The sequence below is a fragment of the Heterocephalus glaber genome, unplaced genomic scaffold (genome assembly GCF_053883595.1).
Source record: "Heterocephalus glaber isolate CG9 unplaced genomic scaffold, H.glaber_assembly_v1.0 deba00001479, whole genome shotgun sequence".
NCBI lineage: Eukaryota > Metazoa > Chordata > Mammalia > Rodentia > Bathyergidae > Heterocephalus > Heterocephalus glaber.
In genome coordinates this window covers 4,984,859-5,003,862 of record NW_028258316.1, presented here as the reverse complement: position 1 = coordinate 5,003,862, position 19,004 = coordinate 4,984,859, and the positions used below count along the sequence as shown (strand labels likewise).

General features: G+C 48.4%; 1 protein-coding gene and 1 pseudogene across 2 annotated transcripts in view; one reads left to right on the top strand and one right to left on the bottom strand.

Moving 5' to 3' along the window:
• The window catches only part of LOC101698231 (elongation factor 1-beta pseudogene), a 37,761-nt pseudogene extending 19,071 nt beyond the window's left edge, over positions 1-18,690 (bottom strand).
• Positions 1-19,004, top strand: part of Abl1 (ABL proto-oncogene 1, non-receptor tyrosine kinase) — a 152,644-nt gene that overhangs the window by 38,465 nt on the left and 95,175 nt on the right. The gene's annotated exons all lie outside the window — the stretch shown is intronic.

Below are 19,004 nucleotides of genomic sequence, written 5' to 3'. Positions count from 1 at the left end.
TCTCATTCTCCCTGTAGGCTTTAATTCATGCTTCAGATCCTTGCTGGGTCCTGGGGACCCACTTCCTTCCTTCTCTTCCTCATGTTGCTGTATTCCAGTGTCGATACCAAGTCTTGGAGAGGCTGTTTCTCTGCTGTTCACCACTCTGCCATTTTCCTGGAAGTCAATGCTTATTATTTTATTATTATTATTATTATTATTATTATTATATTTTTGTACCGGGGATTGAACTAGGGTCCTTGCACTTGCACAGTAGGTGGCAAAACCACTGAGCTAAATCCCTGGCCCAATGCTTATTATTTTAAAAGAAAATTCAGAAGTATAGAAAGAAATAGCAAAGAAAGCAAAAGTCACACAGAGCCTCATGGCTAGAGGAACCCACCTTGGGACAGCCTCTCAGATCAGCTTCCCTGCTGACGGCCACACTGTCTCATGCACAAGTGTTCACAGTTGATGTGCTGGTTTGGTTCAGTTCCTTCTTAAAAAAAACATGATGACATGTTGTGAGCATTCTTCTTCCTTGCCCCTTCCTCTAGAATGTGGTCATTTTGAGTTTTGCATTGTATGCATGGGTGTGTGCTTTTGAGAAATTTGTTTGTAATGATTTCAAACTAAGCATTTACAAAGAAAAAGATGACAGTTGTTGGGTGCATGAGTGCCAGGGATTGTGAGGTGCTTTGTAGGTGTGGATTGTTGCCTCTGTCCCTTCCTCTGGGTTTGTGCAGAGGCTCCGCAGGGATACTCCTGCTTGCAGTTTTCTACTCCACAGCTCACTTTCCGTACAGAAACCTGAATAATCTCTCAGGAATGCAAATGAGATCACAGTGCTTCCCTGCTAAAGCCCTCTAGTAACCTCCCCTTCCACTTCAGCTAAATCCAGATTCCCAACCAAGATCTGACCTGCATCCCAGGGTCACTTCACAGCCACACCGGCCCTGCCTTCTTTTGCTAAAATCTGACAGCCAGAATGTGTCTCAACCCCAAGGCCTTTGCACCTCTTCTTCCCCTGCCCTGACACATTTGGATGATTGGCTTTCTTATCATTCATATCCCTGTTGGAACTGAATGGAAGTGAAGTGAACCTTGTAATACATGTACATTATAGAATCATGTTTTAATTTAGCAGAGTATAAAGTAGGATGTATTACCCATAATTCCACCATCTGCCCTTAATGTTTGTGATTCTTTTCATTTCATTCATGTCATTTATTTATTCTTTTTTGTTGTTGTTGTTACTGGGGATCGAACTCAGGTCCTTGTGCTTTCGAGACAGGCAATGGAACCACTGAGCTAAATCCCCGGCAATTTATTTATTCTTTTGACATGACGCTTGTAGTATGCTGGGGATATCATACTGGTGTTCGGTGAGGTTACAGCATTAGAAAGAAAACCCAGTGACAGTTCCTGTCCTGGTGAGGTCTGTTGGGGAATCCGCGCTTCTGCAGAGGAGTCTGCATGTTCTTCCAGCAGTCAAGAGCTGAGGCTCTGAGGGTTGTGATGTAGCTCAATGGTACAACACTTGTCTAGCATGTGGGAGACCCTGGGTCCAGGTCCCAGTCCTATGCATGCATGTGCATGCACACACCCTCAAAGCTTAGGCTGTGAAGTTAGGGTCCTGTTTCTAACTCCATCCAGTTGTATTGCCGTGAGTCACACTCCGAGTCCCCTCAGCACTAATTATCTGTTTCCGCATAACAAAACCATCTCAAAAATAGTGACTTAAAACAATAAATCCTTACTATCTCCCAGTGTCTGTGGGTCCAGAACTCAGAAGTGGCTTAGCTTGTGGTCCCCTGAGGGCTTGCCTGGGGCTGGGACCTGCTTCCATCCTGGCTGCTCCCAGGGCTGGCGGGCCAGGCTGTCTTCTCTGCTGGCTCCTGTGTGTCCTCTGAGGCGCCTCAGAAGTCACTGCAGGTCCTAGTCAGCCCTCTCCAGTGAGGGAGGGCACTTGCTAAGTGAGTGCTCTGGACATCGTGGGGACCCTCTTGGATACTGGCTGTGACACTGTGAAGTGAGCATGGTAGGGCACCTCCATCCCTGGTTTGTGGTGAAGACCAAATGCAGTAATACCTCTAGAGAGCCAGGAAAGTTCTGGTGCATAGTAAGCTCTCAGAAGATCTTAATCACAGTTGTGATTTATTACCACTGCCGCTGCCTCCTCTTCTGCCGGCACCCAGCCACAGGGGCAGGGGCCAGAGCCGGGAAGGGGCCGCCCCAGGAAGGGGCCGCCCCAGGAAGGGTGCTGGGGGAGCCTGGGCCGAGGGCAGAAAGGGTGCTACCCTGTGGTGCCCTGTGGGTCACCCCGACACCCTGGGGAGGGGTGAGCCTGCTCTGCAGAGGGCCTGTCTTCTGTGCAGTGAGGGTTTGTGTCCCACGGCTGCCTGGAGTGCTTCAGGGTGTTTTGTTTGCTGGGGGCAGCAAATACCTTCAAGTCTCTGGCCAGGACTCAGCTCCACACTGGCCTCTTCGCGCATGGAGGCTCTCTCCTCACTGTGGGGGTGTGCTCTGCTTTTCTGGCTGTGACAGTATATTTAGTTTAGTTAGCAGTGTCGGGTCCTTACTCTGCTGAACGCATCTGCAAAACTTGGAGACTGTGCAGATTTCCTGTTCCTGTTGGCACCAGGTCTGCTCTGCTCTGCTCGGCCATCAGTGTCGGTTAAGTACGTTGTGTTTTGTGTCACCGACACCTTAGGTTGGGATGGATGCTATCATTTCAGAGGCCGGAAGTGCAGTTAGCAACCCTTTTCTTTCTCTTTTCTTCTTTCCTTTTCTTTTTCCCTCTGGTACTGAGGCTTGAGCCCAGGACCTCACACATGCTAGGCAAGTGCTTTAGTGCTGAGCCACATCCCCAGCCCTTTAAAAAACTTCCTTTTGAGACAGGATCTGATTAAGTTGCCAAGACTGGCCTTGAACTTGCAACCCTCCTGCCTCAGCCTTTCAGGTAGCCAGGATCACTGTCTTCTCACGAAAGAGGAACTAGAGGTCACTGGGGCCAGAGAGCACTGTGGACCTGACAGCCTGCTTTTCTAGCCTGTCCATAGACCCTGAGCATCCCGCCTACATTCCTCTACTGCTTTAACAGATGGGGAGATTTTGAAAGCTTCTGTGCATGCAGTGTGGCTCGGTCCTCTGGCACGTTCCCCAGCCCTGGCATTTACCAGACGAACAGCTCGTCTGTGAGGCTTGGTGGGAACAACGCTCGTCAGCAGGATCGGGCAGGACACAGTCCGGAGAGCAGGGTGTTGCTTTCCCCTTGAGTGCTCCCCGGGGAGAGAAAAGAGAAAGCAGGGAATTGGGCAGTCATCAGACTGTGCTTGGCAGAACGGTGAGCGAGTGGGTGTGGGTCATCGCCCACACCCACTTTCCCAGGGGCTTCCCATGGCGAGGCCCGGCGGCTGCCATGGTACTCAGGAGAATGTGGCCACGGTATTCTCCGGACACACCGAGCACCCTCAGCCTCCCCCACGCCCTGCCAGTGTGGTCGCAGTTGTGCCCAGTAACTGGAACAGCCCCCGTTACTGCAGTGGGGACTGGGGCTTGGGTGCAGGACACACACCCCTCCCTTGGCTTGGAGAGCAAAAGGATGAGGGGACCCCGTGGAGAGGAGGGGGAAGGTGCAGAAGGCAGCCAAGACAGGAAGCAGCCACCAGGACTCCGGGGAGAGCTGGCCCGTGGATGGAGACGCAGCAGTCGGGCATGTCAGGGCCTTGCCTGTCGCTGATGGCTCTCAGACCTCTGCCTCACGTTCTGGTGCTGCCGATTGTGAGGCCCGGTGCCCCAGAGAGCGGGCGACAGCCTGTGACCAGGGCATTCTGGACCCGTACCCGGCCCTCACGCCCACACCGCTGATGCAGCAGCCGGCGCTCTGCCCACTGCCCCACAGCTGTGTCTCCACTCCAACCCCCTGTGGCCACCTGGGCCCGCTCACCTTCACCGAAGACACCTGGCTGCAGATCTCTTCACTCCAGGGCTTCTGTCCGCAGTGGGGTCCCCTCAGGGCCTCCCCACACCCCCCAAGGGCTACACCTGGTCCTCTGGGCTTCAGTGTCAGCACAGCAGGCCCTGCCTGGTATGCGCTCTCCACACCTGCCCTCTCCACGCCCCGTGCCCACAGGGCAGAGGCCCAAGCCAGTGCTAGCTCCTCAGCCCCTGCGTGTGTAATCCCATTACAGCACCACCATGGGCCCCATCTCGCTCATTTGTCTCTGCTACAAGGGCACCGGCTGGGGTGTCTGTTGGGGGTCCCTTTCTCCAGGACTCAGTGGCCTCAGAGTCCCCGGGGTCCCGCTTCATACCCAGCGCCAGGGTTTAGTTCTGGAAGAGCTGCAGGTTGTGTAAGGAAGAAGCACATTTGGCTCCTCAAACCAGCCCCAGTCCAACTCTCCCAAACAGTCCCACGTGCTCATCACACACTCACACCCACGCGGACACACCGTTCACAGGTGGGCATCTCCGCACAGAAGGCGTTAAAATATACCTCCTAACTCAACACGGCCCTTAGAGTTCAGAGTAAGGGAAGGCTCTTGAACAAGTTATTTGCTTTAATTAATATGTAAATTGCATAGAAAAAAGTGAAGCTAAGTGTAATGGGGACAGCTGTAATCCTAGCACTCTGGGAGGCTGAGGCAGGAGGATCCCAAGTTCAATTCCAGCCTGGGTAACTTAACAATTAGTAAGAGCCTGTCTCAAAATTAAAGTTAAAAAGGGGCTGGAGATGTAGCTTGGCAAGAAGACCCTGGGTTCAATCCCCAGTAACTGCAAACAAGAATAACAGAAATACCTGGTAGGCTCACAGGGTCCTCCTGCCTCAGGCTCCCAACAGTTAAAAATTTTTGAATCTATAGGTTCAACTAACCTGCCTACCTTCCTTTCTTTCTTTCTTCCCTTCCCTTCCCCTTCCTCCCTTCCCTTCCCCTTCCTTCCTTCCTTCCTTCTGTGAGGCCACCAGTTTGATTCCAAGCTGGGCAGCACATAGCAAGACCCTGTCTCTTAGAAAGGGGGAGTTGGGGAAGAGATGAAGGGCAGGGTGGTGCCCGCCTGTAGTCTTAGCACGTGGGGAGGCTGAGGGAGGACCAAGGGTATAGCCAGACCCTGTCTCAAAAGGGCAGGGAGTGAAGCTCAGTATACAGTGACCATGGCTCAGTCCCTCGTGCTTGAAAAAATAACTTCCAGTAATCTTTTAAACCAGGAAATCTCATCCCCTACACCTGAAACCCTGCATTTTAGCAGGCACAGTGGCGCACATCTGTAGTCCCAGCACTCTAGGAGGCTGAGACAGGAGAATCACAAGTTTGAGCTCAGCCCAGATAACTTAGCAAGACCCTATCTCAAAATAAAAAATAAAAAGGGTCCAGTGGCTGTGGATGTGGCTCAGGGTGAAGTTTCAATCCTCAAAAAAAAAAAAAGAAAAAAGAAACCCCTGCCCCGGTTCCCCCGGTTCCCCCAGTTCCCCCAGTTCCCCTGCATCTGCCCCGACTTCACTGGGCCAGAAGTCCATGGCTTGTTGGAGCCAGCTAGGGGGAGAGGCAGTGACGAGGTGACAGCCGAGACTCTTGACGCAGCCACTCCAATGCCCCATGGATGCTATTCCTTGTTGGAAGAGGGAATTGTCTGTACTCAGCCGCTCTCCGAATTGGACCCCCGGGGAAAGCCCGCCTCGGCCCAGCAGCTGTTAGAGCTTGAGGCAGGGAGTGTGGGCTCAGCCTGCCCTGCTCCCGAGTGGCGGCATGGACAGGCCACGGCACGCAGGGGCCCGGGCCCTGGGCACTGTTTCGCATATGTCTGCGGCTGCACAGAAGATTCAGCGGGAACCCTCCAGAAGCGGAGTGGCGCTGGCTGCCCAGTTAAATCAGCGGTTCCATCGCCCACACAGGAGCTGAGAGCCAGCAAAGGCCAAAGGTCTAACCAGAGCAGGTCGGGTGTAGAGAGAAACCATCCAATCAGTTGTTGTTTAACTTTTATAGAGTGCAGCTTCCTTCGCTTCTGAAAGCACCGCCAGTATCTGATTGGGAGAGTCCAACTGTAGCCCTGGTCTTTTATTGTATTTTAATTTAATTTTGTAGTCAGGCTTATTGAGGTGTAATTCACATCACGGTAAAACTCAGCCTCCTCTGTGAATCCAGTTCTGGGAATGTTGATGCAGACGGTTGTGAAATTGGGGCCCCACTCAGAGTACAGGACGGTGCCGTCACCCCACCGCCCCTGTGGGGCCCCTTTCTACCTCGGCTCCTGGCAGCCACCAGTCCGCTTTCAGTCCCTGTGGCCGGTTCGCCTTTTCCGCAGGTGTCTTGTCGGTGGGACTGCACAGTGTGTGGCTTGGGGAGTCCCCGCGTTGTCACGAGTGACCCGCGTCGCTTCCTTCCGGTCTCTGGGCAGTACCTCCCGGGGTGGCTGTGCCGCCATCTGAGATCTGTTCACCTGCCGAGCCCAGTGTGCCTCGCTTCAGCGCACGTCAGGCTTCGGGCTTGTGCTGTCCTATTTCTGCCAGTGCGGCCCTTCCTTTTTACTCTTAGCCCTAGGTTTATAATAGTTTGTTATTTCCCAACCCTCATATGGGAGGAGGTATATTAAATATCAGTTATTTGGAGGTTTCAAATATGTATTTTGAGTGCTGTGTGCAAAGTTTTTGTTTTTGTTTTTTTTGGTGACGGGGCTCGAACTCGGGTCCTTGCGCTTGCGCAGCAGGCGGCGAAACCACTGAGCTAAATCCCCGGCCCCCAAAGTGTTTTCTAAATATTGCTTTACACATATTTATAAATGACTCAGGGTAGTTTACATGCACATCCCAAGTGCTATATGTATTTATTAAATAAACACAATTTAAAATTAAAAGTCTCCAAGTAATCTGTGTCTCATGTGGAACAGAGGCGCTGTGGGGCAGGACCAGGGAGCAGGAGCACTGGGTGTGGACCCATTGACGCCTCTCTGGCACCCACCCTGCTGTAGTGACGGCTGTGGCACCCGTGAGCCCTCGGCTGTCTGTGACTTTTACTGACACAGGAAAGGATGCTTATGGTGTGAATCCTCCCAGAGGGTCAGACACTGACTCAACCCCAAAGCTTGTGCATTACAAAAGTAACCTGCTATGAAATACTCTATAAAACGCAGTTATGTCTGTTCGGGTTAGATTGTATAACTCATTTTATTCATATTAAAATGTACTTAAAACATTGACCACATGGTGGCGTTCCCTTAAAAAAAGCCAAATGAAATTATTTATAGGTCAGCATTGAGTATTGGGCATGGAGTTGATTAGGGGCAGCTGGAGTGCCAGTTTATGTTCTGTTCATTCATGCTGTAAGGTTTTTTGGTTTTTTTTGAAAATAGGGAAATAAGGTTTTGTCATTTTATTGGCTTAGTAAGTTATGCAGATGTCAGAATATAATAACATTTGTGCTTTCTTAGGCACTGTGACTTGTTCATGTACATTAACTGATGCTATGCTTTTTAGCTGTTCCAAACATCTTCTCTTAGGAGTTTGTGTGCTTAACAGAAAAACAAACACGTCTGCACAGAAACAGGATAAATATTTCACCATTTTAAGTTGGTGTTTAAAAAGAATGCTGTTCCTCTGGGAGGCTGAGGCAGGAGGATGGCAAGTTCAGTTCTAGCCTGGGAAACTTAGCAGCTTACTGAGACTGTCTCAAAATTTTAAAAAGAGCTGGGGATTTAGCTCAGCAGCCCAGCACCTGTCTGGCAAGTACAAGGTCCTGGTTCAATCCGTGGTACCAAAATAAATAAATAAACAAACAAACAAACAAATAAATAAATAAATAAAATTAAATTTAAAAAGAGAAGAAAAGAAAGGGGGCTGGGGATGTACATCAGTGTGAAGGCCCTGGATTCAATCTCCAGTGCTACACACACACACGCACACACACAAAACGCTGTGTAACTTTGCAGGGAGATGAGTGTATTTTAGTGAAGACCTGTTGAATGTTGAAGCCAAGCCCACCTGCCTTTTTGGGTAGAAATGGATGCTTCAAGCACTGTGACTGGCCGTATCTCCAGTGCGCACATCTTTGGGAAGGGGAGGCCACCCCCCTGCGCTCTCATTTCCCTGAAGGATCTCCATTCCAGCATTTGTTCATTGATTCATTTGCCGAGTATTTATTGTCTGTCTGCACAGATAAAAGGCTTTGCGCGCTTCAGAGATGGCCCTGATTTACACCCACATGCTGGACTCGAATCTCGGCATGATTGGGTTTACGTTAGTAGTAAAGGTAGGAAGAATCAGAGTGGTTAAGCCAGCTGTGATGGTGCATGTCTGTAGTCCCAAATAGTTGGGAGGCTGAAACAAGTGGATAACTTGAGCCCAGAGTTAAGCACTAGTTTGCGTAATGTGAGGCTCTGTCTCAAAAATGAATGAATGAACGAATGAATGAATGAATGATAGTGGTTGAGAAGAAGGGACTGGTTGTTAACAGTCACTAGGCTGGCTGGTTGGGGAAAAGGTGGGAATGGGAGTATCTGGGTGTCCAGAGAGGTCTGGAGCACCCCGGAAGGAGTGTTTCCTGCACTCCAGACCCGCCAGTGTGGAGGAGGAGGAGACTCGAGGTGCTTGGGGTCTGACACTGTGTGCTCTCCTAGGGACGGAGTGCGCTGGGAGACCTGATAGATGAACTTCCTCTTCAGACAGGTATGAGGGAGGCTTTTGCTGGCAGTAGGACAGCTATCCTGCAGATTAGCTATCCTGAAAATCTGCCTGACAAAACACTTCGATGTGAGTCTTAAAATATGACTAATGTCTTTTTTGTTTTGTTTTTCCTCTTTGCAGTGTTGGGTATAGGTCCTAGGACCTTGTACATGTCCAACAAGCAAGCCCTCTATGACATCTGCAGCCCTTTTAAATTTTACTTTGAGATAAGTTCTTGCTAAGTTGCCCAGGCTAGCCTGCTAAGTTTGAATCCTCCTGCCTCAGCCTCCTGAGTAGCTGGGAGTATAAAGTGCACCACCGTGTGCAATCTAAAGTCTGCAATTAGATAAATCTTGATGAACACATGTACTCATGACCATCACCACAGTGAAGACAGTGAAAGTATCTATCATCTTTAAAAATTTCCATGTAACCCTTTATGATTTGTCCCTAACCCACTTCTCTACATTCTCAATCAACTGTTTACCACTTTATGTGTTTTCTGTCACCAAAAATTAGTTTTCATTTATATAACATTGTAGAAAATAGTCAGATGCTATGTATACTTCTTTGCTTGATATAATGGTTTTGAAAATCATGCGTGTGTTTCAATAGTTTATTACTTTGTATTGCTGAGTACTATTCCATTGTGTGTATATACATAATTTGTTTATCGATGGGTATTTGGGTCATTTTCCCCTCTGGATTATTACAAGTTGCCAGCTCTTCCAACAAATCTTTGTGAGGACACGTGCTTTCCTTTCCCATGAGTGTAGTTAGCAGTGGAATGCCTCAGTCCTGTAGTAGTGTCTATGAGAGTAGGTTTTAATAGCTTTTAGGGGAACAGAAGACAAATCTTGGATCCGTGGTAAACAGCTTATATAAGCTGAGATAATTGAAGGACTGTATCTCTAACAAAATGGTAGACTAGAAAAATAAACACATCAGCAGAGTATGCAAAGAAGTTGTTGTCTGACTCAGCCTGCACTTTGAGTGGGAAGAATGAAAATCTCCCTGGATAATTTTTATTCTCAGCCTGCCTTCTTTTGAACTGTTTGAGTTTGCCCACCCTTTGTAGCTTTGGCAATTCCAAGAAGAGAAACCACCTTACAGAGACCCTAGCCTGCAAGGGTTCCTGGTTATCCGGCAGTCAGCATGTACCCTCTTGGGCTGTACCTTCATCCCAGACTTAGTGTGGGATTTCCTCAGATGGAACTTTTCCAGTCATGAGCACATGATCCAGACTTTAAAAACATAAGGAAACAAACAACCATGTATAAGAATGCAGAAAAATGAGCAGTACAACTACAGTATAGCTTTAAATATTAAAATAATCAGATTTGGGCTGGGGATTTAGCTCAGTGGTTCTGGCGCCTGCCTTGCAAGCACAAGGTCCCAAGTTCGATCTCCAGTACCAAAAAAAAAAATAAAAAGATTCATAACATAAAATTTTTAAGTGTTTCAATGTTTTAAATGTTTAAACATTTAAGAAAATAAAATGTGAAATAGTTAACATTGGACTCCAGTCTATGAAGAAAGATAACAAGTAGGGCCAGGGATTTAGCTCAGTGGTGCCGCCGCCTGCCTTGCAAGTGCAAGGTCCTGAGTTCGATCCCTGGTACCAAAAAAAGAAAAAAAAGAAAGAAAGATAACAAGTAATTGGAAAACTAAAAAAGAAAATATCAATGAAATTGAAACCTTAGTGGATGGATTAAACAACAGGTTAGACACAGCTGAAGAGAGACAGTAAGTTGAGGGACAAAGATGAAGAAATTACACAAAATATAGCATAAAAAACTGAATCAGAAAGGAACTGAATGAAAAGCTCGGAAGATGACAATGGAAATAGGTGAGATGTGGTGCTTGAGAGCTAATGTTAAAACGTTTTCCAAAAATATTGGAAAGCAAGAATCTTTTAGACTTAGGAATAAGAGGAAATCTCCAGTAGAATTTTTAAAAGTCTTATCCAAACTAGAGATCATTGAACACCAAAGACGAAAAGCAGATTTTAGCAGCAATCAGAAATGGATTACCTCCCCAGGAGCAGTGTTGGACTGAAGGAGAATTCTCTCCAGAAGCAGTAGGCAGCAGAAGATGTTGGAATATTATAAAACCTAGAATTTTACTGCCACCTGCCTCGCAAGCTCAAGGTCCTGAATTCGATCCCCAGTTCCGAAACAACAACAACAACAAAATCACCTAGAATTTTAAACTCAGCTAAAGTACAATTTAGTAATGAGGGCATAGTAATGGCATTTTCAGCTGGTTGTGGTGGCACGCACCGGTAATACCAACACTTTGGGAGGCTGAGGCAGGAAGAGCATCAAGAGTTCAAGGCCAGCCTAGAATACATAGTGAGATCCTGTCTTTAAAAAAAAAAAGGCATTTTCAGATGAACAAAAACTCAGCTTTTTCCTCCAACAGCCCCTTGCAAAGGAACTTTTATAGTATTAAAAAGAGAAAATAACCCCAAAAGGAAGAATTCCTGCAATGCAAGAAGGAGCAGTGGGGAACATATGGAATGAGTAGAGAATCAGTCATGGGGCACCGCACAGCTGCTCGGGATGGTAGAGCTGGCTCTTCCAGAGAGCCTTGAGCCTCCGGAGCCCCAGAACGTGGGTCACTCCCTCCTGGCAGCCTTGTCCAAGGTGTGCCCGTGAACTCCAGAGAGGGGGCTTCAGGTTCACCACGGGAGGGCGCTGCGGTGCTCCCTGGTCTCCTGCGGTCTGGGGAGCCACCCTGGTGGGCAGGCAGCCCTGGGGAGGCTGGCGTCACCAGGAAGTGCAGTCAGGGCAGGTCAGAGGGCCCAGTGGCTTCATCTCATTTGTGATGGTCATGTGAGAATCCAAAAGGTGGTGTGTGTGAAGCACCATTGAAGGCATACGTAATTGTTTAAGAGAATGTTGGAAGAAAAGGTTTGATCCCTGGTGCTAAAACAAAAAGCCACAACAGGCTCTTTTTCTTGATAAGTTTCTGTTGGATCTCCCTTTTCTCTGGGTTTGGGGAGATGTCTTAGACTATTTATTAATTTTTAAAGTATTTTTATTTCATTTTATTTTAGTTTTTTGAGACAGGGGCTCGCTGTGTAGTTCAGGCTGGCCTTGAACTCATGGTGATCCTCCTGTCTCAGCCTCCTGAGTGCTAGGGATGACAGGTGTGCACCACCATGCCCGGCTAAATTTTTTATTTTAGAAGTCATTGTTTTTTCCTAGCAGAGATCTTTCTTAATTTTAAAATATTTTTCAAAGCACCACCTTCTGGATTTCTGGGCATGTCATCTTTATGGATCTTTCTGAGGGCATGAGTTACGGAAGAGTGGTGCTTGTCTTTTTTTTTTTATTCTCTCAATTTCCTGGGTTTTCTGTTTAATCCAGTGTCGGTGTGCTTTTCTTGGTCTTTTCTGTGGTACTCTAGGCTTTCCTCAGAAGCCTGGTGACCTGTGTGTCCCTGAGTGTGACAGGTGTAGGGGAGCTGGCGGGAGCCCTGTGGGTGGTGGCACTGGATGCATGAGCAGGGCTTCGCCTCGAGGCACCGTGCCTTGCCCTGGGACCTTCCCAGGTGTGCTGGTCTCTGGAGAGAAACCCTTCCCTGTTGGGATAGTGTCCGTGTATGCTGGGGGGCGGGCAGGTGTGTGTTTGGTTCTCATCTGCTTCCTGTGCACTTCCCGTCCACTTCTGGTCCTCCACCTCACTTCCGCCTTCATGTTTGGGATTCCTCTGGGTGTGGCCCCTCCGTCCCCTGCCGCTCCAAGACACACTTGCCCCGTGCCTTCTCCGCTGCTTTGCCAGCTGAACTCATCCATCCACTGCTAAGCCGGCAGGCTGTCAAAGCCCCTTCTGTGATGACTCCCGCACCCTGCTCTCTGTTCTTGGTGGCTCCCTTTGCGCCCTTTTCCTGTGATAGAAAGGGCAGCAGCGGGCGGGAGGGCAGGAGCACACGGGCTCAGTCCATCTCCTTGACCCAGAATCCCCTCACTTCTGTTTCGATACCTTGTGTTTGTGGATTGCTGTGGAGAGAAAACACAGACCATGGAGCCAAGTGTGTGGTGACCTCTCTGGTGGTGGTGGGGAACCTTTTAGAGATGAACGAGTGCCCAGACTGCGGCCTGAAACCCACTTATGTATCGCAGAGTGCCAGCACCGCAGTTAAACCTGAGCACCGAGGTTTTAGTTTAGAAAAAACAACTCACGCATACAGCAACATCATTTGTCTTAAGAGAAAAACAACATGCATGCCAGAGGTTTGCCATCACTGCTCTAGGACATTCCAGAGCTTGTTTAGAATTGTTGGAGGGCCAGGGATGTAGCTCAGTGGTGCCGCCTGCCTCACAAGCACAAGGCCCTGAGTTCGATCCCCGGTACCAAAAAAGAAAGGTAGAATTGTTGGAAAGTTCCTTATATTTTGCAAATTTGTCATTTTATTCCTGAAAATTAAAGTTTGTGATGAATGTGGAGGAAAGTGTAGGTAATCGAGAATTATGATTGAGATTTAAATATCAGATACTGATGAGAAATCCAACTTGGTGAAAACAATAAAAATCTCATCCTAGACTCTCTGTCTAATATCTTGCTCACAAGACAGTCCCCTGTCATGAGATGATAGGGCATTTGGCCCAGGCAGCTGCAGTCGCGGTGACCCCGTGGAGATGTGTGTGCAGCCTGTTAAGATGATTCCAGCGGTAGTTATGGCAACGAAGATCAACACAAGGAGAGAGTGGGATCCTGGAAAAGCTGCAGCACATTTTAATAACAGTCATCCTTCACAGAGGTGAAGCTGTTCACTGTAAAACTCCAGCCTCCTCGGCCTCTCTGCCACCCTCTAACCTCTCTCACCTGATGACACTGCTGAGTGGCATCGTTCCGGTGTCACCTCCAGGACCAAGTCTGGAAAGCCTTGAGATGCCTTCAGGGCACTGGTCCCCCACAGTGTGACTTGAAGGACCTCACTTATGTGGTCTTCCTACTGTTGGAGGGGCTGATGGCTCTAGGGAACCTGATCAGCAGTGATGCACTTGCTGGTCAGCGGCCTTGACCAGGGGCGAGTGGAAATGCTGTAAAGCGAGCTGTTGCACGGGAGTCATTTTGGCTTTCAGCAGTGTCGTGCTCGGGATGCTTTTAGGAGGCCGAGGATCAAACAGGAACACGGGGAAGGGGCATCCACTCCGGACGGGTATTGCGGCAGAGCCCGGCGTTTAACCGGAGCTCTGTGGTCAGATTGCGCACAGCTGCCCTGCCTTGTGTTTGCAGAGCCACTCTGTGCTGGCACCATGGGAGCCTTTCAGTTTGCGTGTTCTCAGAAGGTACGCTGTGTCGACGCGGGCGGCCATAAGTGAGAGCTACTTAAAACAAAGCGAACACAGTTGATGTTGGAGCACCCTTTGCCTTTTGGTTGCCTGTTTTAGGAAGGAAGCCGTACCAGCTCTTGGGAATGCAGTATATGGGATGCCGCAGCTATCGGGCCCCAGGCATGTGATGCAGTCTCGTCTTCCTTCCTCCTGTTGGTGGACCTGTCTCTGTTCACCTCATTCCTGTCCTTGCACCTGCTGTTTCTAGGTGGATCACCCTCCTCCTTCCTCCGCTTCCCTCATCCCCTTCTCTCCTCCTCCTGGCTGACACCAGGCAGTTCTATTTAGATAAAAATATTTTGAGGAGGGAACTCCAGATGTGTGGGATACTGAGCGCTGGAGTCATTGCAGCTGGATTTCTTGTTTCTATTCTTTCTTGACCACATGAGTGAGTAAGTTTCAGAAGTGGACCGGCCTTTGAGTGGGCAGTAAAGGTGGAGAGGAGATCTTTTTGAGACAGGGCCTCACTGTGCAGTTTAGGCAGTTCTTGAATTCACTGTAGCCAAGGCTGGCCTCGAACTTGTGGTGACTCTCCTGCCACAGCCTCCCGAGTGCTGGGATCACAGGTGTGCGCCGCCTTGCCTGGCTGAGAGGAGGTCTCAAAGAGGATGAGCAAGTTAAGAAAACATTTTTTAAAATGTCTGTTTTTCTCACTGGAGAGGGTGTGAGACCCTGAGAGCACAGAGGATGTGGAGGAGACCCCTCTCCTACTCCTTGGCCTGCGGGCTGAGGAGCCAGCCTTCGCCTGGACGGGTTCCGTCTGTTTTGAAGTTGTGCAGAGAGCCTCACTTGCGTCATTCTGAAGATGCCGTGAGTCTGAGTCGGCGCCGTCCCAAGGGAGCCTTAAACAGAAACTTGGATGAAAACTAATGCAGATTTAAAGACAGAGTACTTCTTCCTGTGACTTCACTTGGTGAGCGTAAGGTGAATTCACAGGACACCCTGCTGGTGGACCCCAAACACAGCGGAGGGATTTTCTTAACCTTCACTTTCCCATTTACACAGGATGTACGGTCAGGTCCTTGGTATGGGAGGCACTGTCACACTGACTCCGTGTCCCCCTTGCCCAGCATGGGCTCTCCATCCCCTGCCCTGCACACGTGCCCCTCAGCTGCCCTGGCTTCTGAGGGCTGTCGGGTTGGTTTGCTGGGGCACCCTGGCCCGTCAGGCATGCCGACATGCTCTCAGATTGTCTGGTGGAGCGCTGCCAGGGGAGAAACTTTCCATCTAATTTTAACCTTTGACAGTGTTTATATATACTGTTTCAGCCTGAATTTCAAATCGGTATCTTTTAATAGAACTACAGATAACATCTTACTATAACAAACACCAAGAGGATTATCCAAATTCCTACTTGAAAATGTCTTCTCTATTAGCAGATTTGCCAGCTGCACGATTATCTGTCAGTGTGTTCTAAGAGTATATTATTTTGTCTTACTTTGAGATGAAAGAATTCCCAATGGTATTTTCCCTTTGACCGTCTAAATCTGTGTTGCTTTTTTCTCTAGTCTCCCAAGCAGCAAGCCTTCTAGGCAGGAAATGAAGGAAGAGGAAGCAGCCCTACAGGGTAATGCAGTGGCTTCCAACATGACCTGCATGAGGGATGCTTAGTGTGTCAGTGCTGACTACTCGCAGGCATGCACCTGTGTACATGTGTACATGCAGCACGCAGACACTCATGTCTGTGTGTGTGTGTGTGTGTGTGTGTCTAAAGAAAGTCTGTGAATTAATACTTTCCTTTAGTGCTCGCTTTGGGAGCACATATAATACTTTCCTTTACTGTGGAGCAATATCCCCTTCTGATAAATGCTGGCCATGACTTAGTAGTGGATTTCACGACCAAGAATGGATCCCAAGCCAAGTTTGAAGAGATTGGCAGTGACAGAGCTTGCTGCCCCTCTGCCCATGCAATGACTTCCCTTTCACCACACCACCTGGAAGCTGGCTGTAGACTCCTGATCGCCAAGAACAGGGGCTGTCTCTTACACCATCACACCACCATGGCACGCATAAGATTGGCATGTGGGAGGGGGTGTGGCTCAGTGGCAGAGAGTTTACCCAGCATGCATGAGCCGCGATTCTGTCCTCAGTGTATTCTAATAAGAGTACTCAGTATATGCCAGTCTTCAGTATTCTTCAGTTGCCAGCAACATTTTTTTCCTTCTATTCATTCATTCTTTCTCTCTCCCTCCTTTCTCTCTCTCCCTCCTTTCTCTCTCTCCCTCCTTTCTCTCTCTCTCTTTCTTTCTTTCTTTCTTTCTTTCTTTCTTTCTTTCTTTCTTTCTTTCTTTCTTTCTTTCTTTCTTTCTTTCTTTCTTTCCTCTCTTTCCTCTTTTCTATTGAACCCAGTGAGTACTGAACTGTATCTTCTGAGACCCTTTTTTTCTGGGACAGGGTCTTGCTAAGTTGCCCAGGTTGGCCTCAAATTTGTGATCCAGCTGCCTCAGGCTCTTCAGTAGCTGGGTTTCTGGTGTGTACCACCATATCCTTAGTGACATTCTAAATATAGGTCATTCAGTGAATTTAAGATGAACTGGATGGCCTGTCAAAGAAACTCACAGACTTGAAGACTATAAAGTAGAAAAGAGCTACCGAGAAAGGGTGACTCGGGTGTGGAACATGAAATCAGCAATGTATTCTTTGGCCTCCTTTCTGTGCACTTTAGAGAGCTGACGAGGTGGAAGCTGTGGTGTCTGCACATGCTCAGTGTGGGGCAGTTGGGTTCACAGTCACTGCATCCCTTACCCTGCTAGTTTGGACAGATGTACTCTGATCATAGAACGAGGAACCAGAAGGTACACTCTGCAGTGCCAGGTTGCAAAGCAATAGGTGACATCTGAATTGACATGTCTGCAGATTAGAAACGCTTCGTTGGAATTAGGATGTGTTTGGGTAGGAATTTAGGCTCTCCCCTCAAATTGAGAATGACAAGGATCTCTTCCAAGGAGGGAAGAGAATGCTATAGAAGTTAGTGCATGTGCGTTTCATAAGGTAAACATAGCCCTAGTAAGAAAATTCAAGCAATAAGAAAGGCATTCAGTGAAAGTAAGTCCTACTTAGCAATTTCTTCTGTATTTTTTCATAACGACTTCAACTCTAAATGTACATTATTCACATTTTTTAAAAACTCTCTAAAATCAGAATGGATCTTATACTGACTAGAAGAACCCCATGGTTAAACTGGCACATGAATTAATGGTACGTAAAGTTAATATGTTGATTTGATGACATGTAATATTCTACACACATACAAGTTTGTATGTTTTTTTCTCCCTTTTTAAGATATATGGCAATGTAATTGGTTATAGTTGTTTTTCTTTTTTCTAATACTGGGGGTTGAGTCCAGGCTCTTAGTATTGAGCTATATCCCCAGCCCTTTTTATTTTTTGAGACAAGGTCTTGCTAAGTTGCCTAGACTGAGCTTGAACTTAGGATCCTCCTGCTTCTCCCTCCAGAGTACTGGGATTACATGTGTGAGCCACCATGCCTGGCTGGCTATAGATTTATATGCCACTACCCAGCTGTGCAGAGAAATTACAGCATAAAAAATCTCTACTCTGGGGCTGGGGATTTAGCGCAACGGTTCCGGTGCCTGCCTCGGAAGCACAAGGTCCTGAGTTCGATCCCCGGTACCAAAAAAAAAATCTCTACTTTGTCTTCCTCCTGATTTGCCATCTCATAGAGGGGAGAAGTAAAAGGGGTGTGTATCATGGTTTAAATATAAAGTGTCCCTGAAAGGCTTGTGTGTTCAGAGGTGGGGGCTTTTGGAAGGTGATGGCATCATGGGGGTGCTGTAATCATCAGTGGGTTCATCTTGATGAGTTAACAGCTGACTGTGCTATGAGGAGGCAGGGCTTGGTTGGGATAGGTGGGTTGCTCAGGGCTTGACCTCAAAGGGTGTATTCTTGGCCTTGACTCCCTCTTTACTTTATTTTTTTATTTTTTTGGTGCTGGGGATCGAACTCGGGTCCTTGTGCTTGCGCAGCAGGCGGTGAAACCATGGAGCTAAATCTCCGGCCCCAACTCCCCCTTTTCTTCCTGGCCCTCTTCCTGTGCTCTCTGCTTTCCTGGCTACCACGGCTTGAGCAGCTTTCTCCACCCCACACTTCCACCAGTCCATTCTGGCTTACTGAGTGTGGACTAAACCCTTTGAAACCATGAGCCAAAATGAACCTTTGCTCCCATAGGTTGTATATGTCAGGAACTTTGTCCCAGCAACTAAGCAGTGACTAATGCAGGTGTTTGAGCTTGCCAGTCAGCAAGATCATGTGTTCTTTTGCCTTAATATAGTATCTTTTGTGTCAATTCTGGATCTTTCACATTTCCTGCCTTCACTCTGTTTTCCTTCTTAGAAAATGGCACGTGGGGATGGGAGGGAGTGAGGTCTCAGGGGATGGGCAGGCCCCTCTTCTGTACGTGCCAATCTCTGCTGACCGGGTCTGCCCTGCTCCCTGTTCCCTTTGCAGATGTTCCCTGAGATGTGGTTGGTGACTTTGTACTTTTTGCTTTTGTCTCCATCCAGCCCAGGGGCCTGTCCTCGTTTGCCCTTTACTGTATTCACCCTAGGGCGGATGTCAAGATTATATCTTGAGCTTTGGGGTTCCTTTCTCACCAGACAAACTAAGGGAGGCTCACAGAGTTCACATTCATACTGGGCCTCGCCCTGCCCCGCTGCCTTCTTCTCACTGCTGTTCTGTAGCCATCCCGCCATGTTGACGTGAGGGGAGGTTACACCCTCCTCGGCGGTCTCTTCCAGTTTCCTTTAGGAAGTAGGCCCAAGCCACAATGCCTTCTCACCAGTTTGTCTCTCTGCCCCTGACTGTGGCAGGTGTCAGTTTATTGCCTCTCATGTCCAAATCCATTGTCCTTGCCCGCGCTTTCTGCTAGGGGAAGGAACTGGACTCTGAAAACATCTCTCCTTTGCCAGGTGACCCAGTGTCGGGCTTTGTGGGAGGCCACCGCGGGAGGAAGGGCTCCTTTCCAGCTCCGATGCATTGGTTTTCAATGGGGTGTGATTCCAGCGAC